This window comes from Leiobunum rupestre, chromosome 1 (assembly GCF_980474605.1).
Source record: "Leiobunum rupestre chromosome 1, qqLeiRupe1.1.hap1, whole genome shotgun sequence".
In the NCBI taxonomy this organism is placed as follows: Eukaryota; Metazoa; Arthropoda; class Arachnida; order Opiliones; family Sclerosomatidae; genus Leiobunum; species Leiobunum rupestre.
The window spans coordinates 87,405,017-87,419,581 of record NC_143384.1 but is presented as its reverse complement, the minus strand read 5'-3'; positions in this window follow the sequence as shown (position 1 = coordinate 87,419,581).

Sequence of the window (14,565 nt, the reverse complement as noted above, 5' to 3'; positions counted from 1 at the left end):
TTGTGAATTTAAAAAAAAACGATAAATTGTTCACGGTTTTAGAATTTGTAGTTTTTGAGCGCTAGGTGGTAGACGAAAAGTTTCAATGAGTAAGTTGAAGAGCATACTCGAAAACCTTTAATGGAGTTGGTATGGTCCAATTCGTACATTTTGTCACTGAAATAATAGTTCATGTAAAATAACAAGTTGGTACTACCCAAATGTTTAACGCCTCATGTTATTGTAATGATTGTCTTTGAAAAATGAACATGTTTTGAGCCAAATCATTGTTTTACCTTTACAAGTTAAGTGTAAGAACAAGTGTAATTTTATAAAGAATTAGAGTAGGACGCCGCACACATTATGCAAACTGAATTTCCAAAAGTTTTTTTTTGCATTTCTGATTCGTTTCAAATTTGGGTTCATTTTAATATTTGAAGTGCCAACGCTTTGTTTGAAAAACATTATCTCTACGTAATCCAGTAAAAAAGTATGAATCGTTATACTCGTGAACAGCGGTCCAGGATTGTTGAGTTATACTACGGTGATGGTCATCGAAACGCACGTTTAACAAGTCGGTTGTTTCAAATGTTATATCCTGACAGGCAACCAAATCACCACACTATTCTCCTAGCTGTTGCTGACTTCGAAGGAGACGGCAATGTGAATCCCAGATTCCGCGGACCTGGACGTCATCGCACTAATATGGAAGAAACAGTCATCGCCTACTTTTTCGCTTACCCTCGAGCAAGTATAAGAATGGCATGCTCCGAATTAGATTTGTCAAAATATTATGTCTAAGGTGTCCTTAACCACCATAAATTTCACCCATTTCATGCCACGCTCCACCAAGCACTTCACGATGGTGATCAGCGCCTTAGGTTGGATTTCGGTTACTGGTTCAGAACCATGGCGGATGCCAACGAAGATTTCCTCCGTTTGATCCTGGCGTCCGACGAGTGTTCCTTTGGAAGGGAAGGCCCATTTAACCGTTAGAATAACCATATGTGGAGGATGTAAATCCGCACTGGCGATTTCCATATCACAATCAAGTACAATTTCGCGTCTGGGCAGGTCTACTAGGATATCGCGTCATTCTGCGCAGAATATGCTTCATCGCGTACGGATTTGTATAGCAGCGGACGGTGGCATTATTGAACCGCATTTGTAAAAAACTTTCTGAAATTCCTTATTATAATAATTGCACTTGTTCTAACGGTAATGGGCCAATTGCGCAGTTCCCATTTCCGCAAATGCAATTTCGCGGTTTTCCATTTGCGCAGTTTTCATTTCCGCAGTTTTCCATTAGCGCGTTTTTCATTTGCGCTTTTTCCGTAAGCGCAGTTTTCCACTTGCGCAGATATTTTCCATGTGCGCGGTTTATCATTTGCGCGGTTTTTCATTTGCGCAGGTTTGTCATTTGCGTGGTTTTCCACTTGCGCAGATTTTCCATTTGCGCGGTTTCCCAATGGGGCTGTTTTCCATTTGCGCAGGTTTTTCTATTCCGCGGCTTCGCACGACCTGAATATTCTATATTAAGCAATTTTCCTTGAAATAAGATTTTTTCAGGTAGTTTATTTTTAACGTAACCTTGTTTACCATCCAACTGTGCTGCTGGTGTATTTTTAATTACCGGTCGCGCTGTCCATACGAATAATTTAAAGTTGTTTGAAGTTGACATATCGGTTGTTGTAGTATCTGTGACACTGAGGACAGTATATTGGCTGCTATATAAGTTTAGTGCCTTCCACCAAAAATGCACCTTTTTAATTGCACTGCATGTTTCCTAGGAGTCAGAAAGAATATTTTTTAACGGTTAGGTTAGCCGTGCGCGCCTCAGGCGCGTAGGCACCGTTTTCATATAGGAGATGTTCTACGACAGAGGCCATTCTAACGGATTATCTTGGTATAGGCCTCTCACATAGGACGTAACTGTCCTATGACAGAGGCAATTCCTACGAAATGCAGGACGCTTACTGTCCTTTATTGGAGGCCATTTCAACGAAATAGATTTTATATAGAGGTAGTTATATCAAGGCTAGCGCGCGTAGCGCGCAACGGTTAGGTGAGCCGTACGCGCCGCAGGCGCGTAGGCACCGTTTTCATATAGGTGTTCTACTATAGAGGGCGTATATTGTTCTACGACAGAAGCCATTTTAAAAGTGGTGCTAAGGTATTAGCAGCATTTTAATCTGAAATTTAAACATTTTTTAATTCCTGTTTATTTTAGATTTTAAACATCGTTTTTATTTTTTATCATTTTTTATTGTATCGTTTTTATTGTGCCGCCATCATTAAAATCGTTCTTAAAGCTGGAACTGAAAACAGTTACTACACTATGATCTTAGCCTAAAGGCCGAGAAGCTTCGAGTCGATGTTGGACTATATATATTTTCCCAAGAGACTAATTCAACGAATGCTATTTTAACTAAGTAAAACCTTATTTTTTTTTGGTATTTACAGCCCAACCGGACATTAAACAAACACTAGCAGCGCAGCTGGATGGTAAACAAGGTAATGTTAAAATTTACCTGCCAGAAATAACCCTTTTTCTAGGAAAAATGATTAATAGTGAATATTTAAGTCATAAAAATCCCCGCAAATGGGAAAACCGTTCAAATAACAAATCTGCGCAACAGGAAAATCGCGCAAACGGGAAACTGCGCAAACGAGAAAACCGCGCAAGCGGGAAACTGCGCAATCGGGGAAAAGCGCGCAAATGGTAAATTGCGCAAATGACAAACTGCGCAAATGGGGAACTGCGCAAATAGCAATTCCGCAAATGGGAAACGCGCAATTGGGAAAAAGCTCGCAAATGGTAAATTGCGCAAATGACAAACTGCGCAAATGGGGAGCGGCGCAAATAGCAATTCCGCAAATGGGAAACTGCGCAATCGGGAAAAAGCGCGCAAATGGTAAATTGCGCAAATGACAAACTGCGCAAATAGGGAGCTGCGCAAATAGCAATTCCGCAAATGGGAAACACGCAATTGGGAACGTGCGCAAACGAAAACTGCGGAAGTGGGAAGTGCGCAAATAGAAACTGAGCAAATGAAAACTGCGCAAGTGGACCCAAACCGTTCTAACACTTTATTTGTAAAAGTAAAACAATGATTTGGCCCAAAACCTGTTCATTTTTACAGACAATCATTACATTAACATTAGGCGTAAAAACATTTGTGTAGTACCAAATTGTTATTTTTCATGACCTATTATTTCAGTGAAAAAATGTATGATTTTGACCATACCAACTCCATTAAAGGTTTTCGAGTATGCTCTGCAACGTACTCATTGTAACTTTAATGTTTTGAACATTAATTGACTCTGTTATTTTCTCTGCGAACTTTTGTTCTTAACGCGGTTTTCTCTGGGCTTATAGACTAAAGTGAGTTAGTCGATATTAGTTAAAACATATAAACATAACACTTTATTTTAAGGAAAAAGACGATACAAATATTTTTATTGTTACACTCTCGCTTGCTTCTCTCGTTCTACAACTTCTACTGCGTAAAAACCGTTTCCTCTCTCTCTCTAACAAAAGAAACCTCTCAGACCGCTCGGCTTACCTTATGACAGCCTGTTTTCTATTTTTAATTTCGGCGCTGTTATTCGGTCACCAATCAAAAAATGAGAGGGGGTCAGTGGTGTGGGCTCTCCTACCGAGGGGTAAGACACTCTGCGAACTCGGTGTACACTGCCGTACCTTTGACAGTGCTAAATGGAACTCGCGAACTCTTGAAAATATGTACCTTTAACAGTGCTAAATGCACGTACTCGGTGTACAGATTATCTGAGACTGTCTTACCCCTTGTCTCCTACTTCGCGCTATTTTGATAACCAAATAGCCTTGAATTAATTACGGCCTCTATTTCCTTTAACATAGTCGATAATTCTTCAAAATTTAAAAGACCACTACCTAAAGTTTTCTTCAATGTCATTTTTACTGAACCCCTCTCTTTCCAAAATATTCCAATACCTGTTTATCAAACGTGAAGAGATCTTCTTCCGGAATCAATTTCATTCCTAAAATTTTCATGGAATCCATTTCTCCGGGTATTAATGATCTTGATTTTTCGCTTTCAGCTTCTATCCAATTTTCCCGGCGAAATCTTTCTATCTTTCTCGTAACTCTCTCGAGTTTCTTTGCCACTTTTTTAACTTCATATTTGCGTCTTGTAAAATCGCTTTAGATTCCTTGGCCAATGTGAAGGCCAAATCGAATCATCTCTACCTGATATTAGATCATCAACGTACAACTCTTTTTCCAAGGATTCTCGAGTATCTTAAAATTTGACCTTATATTTCTTTAGGTGAGATCTAATCGTCGCCGCTAGGTGAAAAGGGCTAGAGGTCAGACCAAATAAAACCCTATTCATTCGATAGATCTGTATAGTTGGATTCTTCTCTAATTTCTTCGGATTTTTAGCGCCATAAAAAGCGTACCGCGTCTCTGTCGTCAGGATTGATTTCTATTTGTAAAAACGTTCGATCGATATCGGTCACAACGGCAATTTTTCTAAATCTGAATTTGAGTAAAATAACGAGCAAATCTTGATATAAATTTGGGCCGGCGTATAGGCAATCATTTAAGGAGCTTTGACCTTTTTGGCAACTAGAACCGTCGAAAACGATACTCACCTTAGGGGTGGTACGCTCGTCTCTTATCACTGGTTGATGAGATATATAATGGGTTACCTTTGATCCCGATTTAGCATTATTATCTACTTTCTCAATGATTCCTCGTTGTTCGTAATCGTCTAAGATATCTCGGTAATCGGCGAAAAGGGCTGGGCTTTTCTCAAATATACGTAGCAGGCTCTTAAACCTTCTTTCGGCTACCGCTTTGTTGTCGGGAAGTCCGGATTTTTCCTCTATCCAGGGAAAACTATAACTGGGTATCTATTTTTGTTCCATTTAAGGCTCTCTTCAAATTTTCGCATCACTATTGTGTTATCTGGACAGTGCGCTTCATTTTCGATTTCTTGTATCCCTAAATGTTCCAATTCCCAAAACGCTTTCAATCTATCGCTGATATTGAATTCGGATTCTCCCTGAACTACTCCTACTTTCAAAATGCTTACTGTCCCGCAACTGACACTTTCGGAAACGACGACCATGTTCACCGTCATATCAGCTCCGTTTATGACGCAACCGAATATGCTTTCCATCGCGACTAAATTGGGCCCCAATCTATTTACTTCTCCGCAATAACTTGCCAATACATATCAGAGACAATTAGAATTGTGATTTCATTTCCGTAAGCGCATTCGTGCTCCGGATCATCGGCTATTTGCAGTTGTCTGCTTTCCAGTTTTCTCTGAATTTCTTCGCTAGGAATTCTAATAGTCGCTGCGCTAATTACGGGAGATTATACCGCTTCTAGGCTAACTGATTTATTGCTAAATAAGCTTTCCAATTCAAATGATACTCTTTTTGTATTTAACCTATTTGGCGATTCAGCCCCAAAAGGTAACAAATCTAGCTTCTCACGGCCTTCTTCGGTTAATCTAAGCCTTTTCGAAAGATCCGTTCTAATAAAAGTTCTTTCGCTTCCGCCATCAATCATAATACGCGCGACTACTTGTTTTTGTCCACCCTTCACGATTACCCGCGCTATTTGTAAAAGAACGTTTCTTTTTACTTTTTCTTTGGGTACCACTGTTAGTTGTGTCGTTTTGGGGGTCGTCTCTTCATTCTTCTTTTCTGCTAATTACTCGTGTTTCTCTCGCTTTTCATGTTCCTCGCATATTGCCGTATGATGGCGCTTCATGTATATTCGACTTTCGACGTTCGAATAACAATCTCTGGAGTAATGGTCCCCTTTAAGGCAACGAAAACACCGACGATTTTTATGGAGAAATTCTCTCTTCTCATCTACGCTAAATGTATTACACTTTACTGTACCTATGACCTTCCTTTTCGCAAAATAGACAACGCGGACTGCCGCTACTGGTATGTAAAGCTGACGTTGACGCTGGTGACGGTCTAGAACTGTAACTGCGGTTATCTGATCTTCTGTGGCTCTTTCCCTACTTTGTAGCTGGTCTTTTAAAAATTACAATAAAAGTTGAATGCTTGACGAATGCCTGTGTGTTTTGGTATATTCGAGGTAGATGTCTTTGGGTAATCGTTTCGTCACCATTGAATAAAGAAATTTTTCGTAAGAACTTGGGCTAACGTTTAACGCTTCTAAATTTCTAATTTCAACTTGACAAGAATTATACAGCTTTCGTAACTTCAACAGATCTTCAGATGAACTCACAAATGGCAAAGCGAATAGCTTATCAATATGAGCAACAATTACCAAATTGTCGTCTCCGTAGTCATCCGTTAGAATGTCAATCGCCGCGTCATAATTAGCGGCACGAGGTAACAGTCCAGCTAACGCCTCCCCTCCGAGGTATGATTTTAAGAAATTAAATTTGTCAGTTTTTGAATACCCCTTATCATGTATGGCTGTCGTGAATTGGGTCCAAAACTCTAACCATTTACTTCTGTCTCCTTTAAACGTTGGAATTGGTAATCGGGGTAAGGTAGCGTAATCAGGAACTTGGTGCGTGCCTCGATCTACTATCTTTAATTGCTCTCTGGGCTCTAGTCTTTCCTAATACTACCAAATCTGTGTACAAGTCTGCTTCTTTAATTTCTTAAAATCATACCTCGGAGGGGAGGCTGCTACAGCGAAAGCTGGACTGTTACCTAGTGCCACTAATTATGACGTGGCGATTGACATTCTAACGGATGACTACGGAGACGACAATTTGGTAATTGATGCTCATAAATCGAAGGTGGTCAGTTGAAGGTCAGTGGTTCACCTGACCACTAAATAAAAGGGCCCCACTATTGTTTAAAAAATCCAGCCCGAAAATCCAGTAGCAGGTGACTTTTCATTCCCTACGTCATAATTTCGCGCGGGAAAATGTAAAATTTGAAGGCCGGTGTGGCCTTTAATTCAACTTGGTCTACGGATACCTATTATCAGATGTGGATACTCCCACCATGGAGGCTGACGAGGAGACGAGGGCCCCCCGCCCTTTTTTGATAGGAATCGTAGCCAGGGCAATCTGGCGAAGAAGATTTTCCGCAGAGTATACCGATAACGGAGCGTCCCCCAGTGTGTCATCCAAAAGGATTCTAAAACGTTTCCTGTCCGCCGCTGAATAGTGCCAATGCATACCACTTGCCGTAGAACGTGAAGTGTGTGCTGGGCATACGAGCGCAAACCTTCGGAGGGAACTTCGTGAGGGCTTAACGTTAATTTCAAAGCTGGTGTGTCAACTCCTAGGAGAAGATCGTCGAAAAATTGTCTGGAGGGTACACCACCCGGGTCATAGATGTTAAAACGCGTAATCCAGCCAGTGGTAAAGCGGATCTTAAGAGCCAGCACTTCCATCCCGACACATCCTGGGGAAGGAAGCTGTACCGTCGGAAGAGACCTAGCAACCAGAATCGAACCCCGCCCCTGGCGCTTTTCACCGGGGGTGGGAGAGAAACGCGGTCCGCGCGGAACACATCATAAAATCCAAAGTGGACGTTAAAATTTAACTTCATTTTTCATTAATAGATGGCACCGCGGTCTCCACTCAAGTAACTTTTTTTTCATGGCCATCTCTTATAACAGGGGCCTTTTCATAATGCAGGTGGCAATGATAGAGCCGACAGTGGCTGTAAGTGTGACCGAGGCTTATGACTGTGATTCATTAAATCAATATTAGATTCCGTGATTAATATTTGATTCCGTGATTCACACGAGATTCCGTGATTAGTATGTGATTCATCGATTCGAGTAGGATTCCAAGATTCCGAAGATTCAAATATTCCCAAGATTCCTGATTAGATTCTTGAGATTCGGAATCAAGGAATTAAGGTCCGTACGAGATTCCTCGAAGTGACGGACCCCTCGATTTTCGTAACTAGTTTAATGGAAATTCTATACTTTTTGCCCCGAGATAGAGCAGGGCACGTGAAATCAAAATGTATGTTTGATGTGTACTAAGTAGTAATATTGAAAATGAAATTTGTAGTGGTAGTAGGTTACATGACGTAGAAATAAGTGTGTAGACTATATATAACTCTTACAAATAAGGGATTTGGGTATTAATTGAATATGTAAATGATATGTACCTCAAAGTACTTCGTTTTCCGTTATGCACGTGCCGTTTTTTGAGCATCGACATTTAGGTGGAATTTTTTAAAATTTCCGCAAATGGTTAGTAGTGAAGTTAACGCGTGTTGAAAACGTACAATTTCAAAGCATTTTATTGAAAGAAAATTTTTCCCCAAAGAATTCATGCACAACAGTGACCAAGTGAGAAAAACACATCTCAGGTTGTGCAATCGCAAAAGGAATATTGGCGCCTGATGGCGCCGCGCACTCACTTCACTCGAGCGCTGGGGGCGCGCGGCGCCACCCCAACCCCATTCTTGCTATCACGATGGGCCGTCTATAACGCGACCTAGAGGACAGTACCTAGCCATAACGCATCAAGTGTTGTTCAAATTCCCGATAACGTTTTCAAGTGTTCAATACGCGGAAAACGAAAATAATTAATTAATGTTCAATTCTTCACATTGGCCCAAATATTTAATTGGTGTTCCATTAGTATAGACCAAAATGAAATATTGATTTCGTGTGTCCTACTCTATCTCAGGGGCAGAAGTATAGAACAGCCAGTGAAATCTTCGTAAAATAACAGTGAAATCTCAAATTCCCGATAACTTTTTATTTACATGTTTGCGGATAATAATTAATACACCATTAAATTCAGCGTAAAAAATGCTATCAATAAATCATAAAAAAAACGAAAAATAAAAGGGGGGCCATTCTTCACATTGGCCCAGTGACAGTCGGTCATTAGAATAAGAGAAAGACCACCAGCGTAAACATGAATAACGAATATGAGCGAGTGAATAAAAAGCGTATACTGGCAAGAAAAGCTGTGATGGATATCACCAATGGCATCAAAACGATAGTGAAACAACAACCCTAAAATGTGAACGGATTGGAAGAACTTTTGGAACTTTTAAAGGTTAGACTCTAACCGTACTTTGTAGCTGGTCTTTTAAAATGACAATAAAAGTTGAATGCTTGACGAATGCCTGTGTGTTTTGGTATATTCGAGGTAGATGTCTTTGGGTAATCGTTTTGTCACCATTGAATAAAGAAATTTTTCGTAAGAACTTGGGCTAACGTTTAACGCTTCTAAATTTCTAATTTCAACTTGACAAGAATTATACAGCTTTCGTAACTCCAACAGATCTTCAGATGAACTCACAAATGGCAAAGCGAATAGCTTATCAATATGAGCATCAATTACCAAATTGTCGTCTCCGTAGTCATCCGTTAGAATGTCAATCGCCGCGTCATAATTAGTGGCACTAGGTAACAGTCCAGCTTTCGCTGTAGCAGCCTCCCCTCCGAGGTATGATTTTAAGAAATTAAAGAAGCAGACTTGTACACAGATTTGGTAGTATTAGGAAAGACTAGAGCCCAGAGAGCAATTAAAGATAGTAGATCGAGGCACGCAGCAAGTTCCTGATTACGCTACCTTACCCCGATTACCAATTCCAACGTTTAAAGGAGACAGAAGTAAATGGTTAGAGTTTTGGACCCAATTCACGACAGCCATACATGATAAGGGGTATTCAAAAACTGACAAATTTAATTTCTTAAAATCATACCTCGGAGGGGAGGCGTTAGCTGGACTGTTACCTCGTGCCGCTAATTATGACGCGGCGATTGACATTCTAACGGATGACTACGGAGACGACAATTTGGTAATTGTTGCTCATATTGATAAGCTATTCGCTTTGCCATTTGTGAGTTCATCTGAAGATCTGTTGAAGTTACGAAAGCTGTATAATTCTTGTCAAGTTGAAATTAGAAATTTAGAAGCGTTAAACGTTAGCCCAAGTTCTTACGAAAAATTTCTTTATTCAATGGTGACGAAACGATTACCCAAAGACATCTACCTCGAATATACCAAAACACACAGGCATTCGTCAAGCATTCAACTTTTATTGTAATTTTTAAAAGACCAGCTACAAAGTAGGGAAAGAGCCACAGAAGATCAGATAACCGCAGTTACAGTTCTAGACCGTCACCAGCGTCAACGTCAGCTTTACATACCAGTAGCGGCAGTCCGCGTTGTCTATTTTGCGAAAAGGAAGGTCATAGGTACAGTAAAGTGTAATACATTTAGCGTAGATGAGAAGAGAGAATTTCTCCATAAAAATCGTCGGTGTTTTCGTTGCCTTAAAGGGGACCATTACTCCAGAGATTGTTATTCGAACGTCGAAAGTCGAATATACATGAAGCGCCATCATACGGCAATATGCGAGGAACATGAAAAGCGAGAGAAACACGAGCAATTAGCAGAAAAGAAGAATGAAGAGACGACCCCCAAAACGACACAACTAACAGTGGTACCCAAAGAAAAAGTAAAAAGAAACGTTCTTTTACAAATAGCGCGGGTAATCGTGAAGGGTGGACAAAAACAAGTAGTCGCGCGTATTATGATTGATGGCGGAAGCGAAAGAACTTTTATTAGAACGGATCTTTCGAAAAGGCTTAGATTAACCGAAGAAGGCCGTGAGAAGCTAGATTTGTTACCTTTTGGGGCTGAATCGCCAAATAGGTTAAATACAAAAAGAGTATCATTTGAATTGGAAAGCTTATTTAGCAATAAATCAGTTAGCCTAGAAGCGGTATAATCTCCCGTAATTAGCGCAGCGACTATTAGAATTCCTAGCGAAGAAATTCAGAGAAAACTGGAAAGCAGACAACTGCAAATAGCCGATGATCCGGAGCACGAATGCGCTTACGGAAATGAAATCACAATTCTAATTGTCTCTGATATGTATTGGCAAGTTATTGCGGAGAAGTAAATAGATTGGGGCCCAATTTAGTCGCGATGGAAAGCATATTCGGTTGCGTCATAAACGGAGCTGATATGACGGTGAACATGGTCGTCGTTTCCGAAAGTGTCAGTTGCGGGACAGTAAGCATTTTGAAAGTAGGAGTAGTTCAGGGAGAATCCGAATTCAATATCAGCGATAGATTGAAAGCGTTTTGGGAATTGGAACATTTAGGGATACAAGAAATCGAAAATGAAGCGCACTGTCCAGATAACACAATAGTGATGCGAAAATTTGAAGAGAGCCTTAAATGGAACAAAAATAGATACCCAGTTATAGTTTTCCCTGGATAGAGGAAAAATCCGGACTTCCCGACAACAAAGCGGTAGCCGAAAGAAGGTTTAAGAGCCTGCTACGTATATTTGAGAAAAGCCCAGCCCTTTTCGCCGATTACCGAGATATCTTAGACGATTACGAACAACGAGGAATCATTGAGAAAGTAGATAATAATGCTAAATCGGGATCAAAGGTAACCCATTATATATCTCATCAACCAGTGATAAGAGACGAGCGTACCACCCCTAAGGTGAGTATCGTTTTCGACGGTTCTAGTTGCCAAAAAGGTCAAAGCTCCTTAAATGATTGCCTATACGCCGGCCCAAATTTATATCAAGATTTGCTCGTTATTTTACTCAAATTCAGATTTAGAAAAATTGCCGTTGTGACCGATATCGATCGAACGTTTTTACAAATAGAAATCAATCCTGACGACAGAGACGCGGTACGCTTTTTATGGCGCTAAAAATCCGAAGAAATTAGAGAAGAATCCAACTATACAGATCTATCGAATGAATAGGGTTTTATTTGGTCTGACCTCTAGCCCTTTTCACCTAGCGGCGACGATTAGATCTCACCTAAAGAAATATAAGGTCAAATTTTAAGATACTCGAGAATCCTTGGAAAAAGAGTTGTACGTTGATGATCTAATATCAGGTAGAGATGATTCGATTTGGCCTTCACATTGGCCAAGGAATCTAAAGCGATTTTACAAGACGCAAATATGAAGTTAAAAAAGTGGCAAAGAAACTCGAGAGAGTTACGAGAAAGATAGAAAGATTTCGCCGGGAAAATTGGATAGAAGCTGAAAGCGAAAAATCAAGATCATTAATACCCGGAGAAATGGATTCCATGAAAATTTTAGGAATGAAATTGATTCCGGAAGAAGATCTCTTCACGTTTGATAAACAGGTATTGGAATATTTTGGAAAGAGAGGGGTTCAGTAAAAATGACATTGAAGAAAACTTTAGGTAGTGGTCTTTTAAATTTTGAAGAATTATCGACTATGTTAAAGGAAATAGAGGCCGTAATTAATTCAAGGCTATTTGGTTATCAAAATAGCGCGAAGTAGGAGACAAGGGGTAAGACAGTCTCAGATAATCTGTACACCGAGTACGTGCATTTAGCACTGTTAAAGGTACATATTTTCAAGAGTTCGCGAGTTCCATTTAGCACTGTCAAAGGTACGGCAGTGTACACCGAGTTCGCAGAGTGTCTTACCCCTCGGTAGGAGAGCCCACACCACTGACCCCCTCTCATTTTTTGATTGGTGACCGAATAACAGCGCCGAAATTAAAAATAGAAAACAGGCTGTCATAAGGTAAGCCGAGCGGTCTGAGAGGTTTCTTTTGTTAGAGAGAGAGAGGAAACGGTTTTTACGCAGTAGAAGTTGTAGAACGAGAGAAGCAAGCGAGAGTGTAACAATAAAAATATTTGTATCGTCTTTTTCCTTAAAATAAAGTGTTATGTTTATATGTTTTAACTAATATCGACTAACTCACTTTAGTCTATAAGCCCAGAGAAAACCGCGTTAAGAACAAAAGTTCGCAGAGAAAATAACAGAGTCAATTAATGTTCAAAACATTAAAGTTACAATGAGTACGTTGCAGAGCATACTCGAAAACCTTTAATGGAGTTGGTATGGTCAAAATCATACATTTTTTCACTGAAATAATAGGTCATGAAAAATAACAATTTGGTACTACACAAATGTTTTTACGCCTAATGTTAATGTAATGATTGTCTGTAAAAATGAACAGGTTTTGGGCCAAATCATTGTTTTACTTTTACAAATAAAGTGTTAGAACGGTTTGGGTCCACTTGCGCAGTTTTCATTTGCTCAGTTTCTATTTGCGCACTTCCCACTTCCGCAGTTTTCGTTTGCGCACGTTCCCAATTGCGTGTTTCCCATTTGCGGAATTGCTATTTGCGCAGCTCCCCATTTGCGCAGTTTGTCATTTGCGCAGTTTGTCATTTGCGCAATTTACCATTTGCGCGCTTTTTCCCGATTGCGCAGTTTCCCATTTGCGGAATTGCTATTTGCGCCGCTCCCCATTTGCGCAGTTTGTCATTTGCGCAATTTACCATTTGCGAGCTTTTTCCCAATTGCGCGTTTCCCATTTGCGGAATTGCTATTTGCGCAGTTCCCCATTTGCGCAGTTTGTCATTTGCGCAATTTACCATTTGCGCGCTTTTCCCCGATTGCGCAGTTTCCCGCTTGCGCGGTTTTCTCGTTTGCGCAGTTTCCCGTTTGCGCGATTTTCCTGTTGCGCAGATTTGTTATTTGAACGGTTTTCCCATTTGCGGGGATTTTTATGACTTAAATATTCACTATTAATCATTTTTCCTAGAAAAAGGGTTATTTCTGGCAGGTAAATTTTAACATTACCTTGTTTACCATCCAGCTGCGCTGCTAGTGTTTGTTTAATGTCCGGTTGGGCTGTAAATACCAAAAAAAAATAAGGTTTTACTTAGTTAAAATAGCATTCGTTGAATTAGTCTCTTGGGAAAATATATATAGTCCAACATCGACTCGAAGCTTCTCGGCCTTTAGGCTAAGATCATAGTGTAGTAACTGTTTTCAGTTCCAGCTTTAAGAACGATTTTAATGATGGCGGCACAATAAAAACGATACAATAAAAAATGATAAAAAATAAAAACGATGTTTAAAATCTAAAATAAACAGGAATTAAAAAATGTTTAAATTTCAGATTAAAATGCTGCTAATACCTTAGCACCACTTTTAAAATGGCTTCTGTCGTAGAACAATATACGCCCTCTATAGTAGAACACCTATATGAAAACGGTGCCTACGCGCCTGCGGCGCGTACGGCTCACCTAACCGTTGCGCGCTACGCGCGCTAGCCTTGATATAACTACCTCTATATAAAATCTATTTCGTTGAAATGGCCTCCAATAAAGGACAGTAAGCGTCCTGCATTTCGTAGGAATTGCCTCTGTCATAGGACAGTTACGTCCTATGTGAGAGGCCTATACCAAGATAATCCGTTAGAATGGCCTCTGTCGTAGAACATCTCCTATATGAAAACGGTGCCTACGCGCCTGAGGCGCGCACGGCTAACCTAACCGTTAAAAAATATTCTTTCTGACTCCTAGGAAACATGCAGTGCAATTAAAAAGGTGCATTTTTGGTGGAAGGCACTAAACTTATATAGCAGCCAATATACTGTCCTCAGTGTCACAGATACTACAACAACCGATATGTCAACTTCAAACAACTTTAAATTATTCGTATGGACAGCGCGACCGGTAATTAAAAATACACCAGCAGCACAGTTGGATGGTAAACAAGGTTACGTTAAAAATAAACTACCTGAAAAAATCTTATTTCAAGGAAAATTGCTTAATATAGAATATTCAGGTCGTGCGAA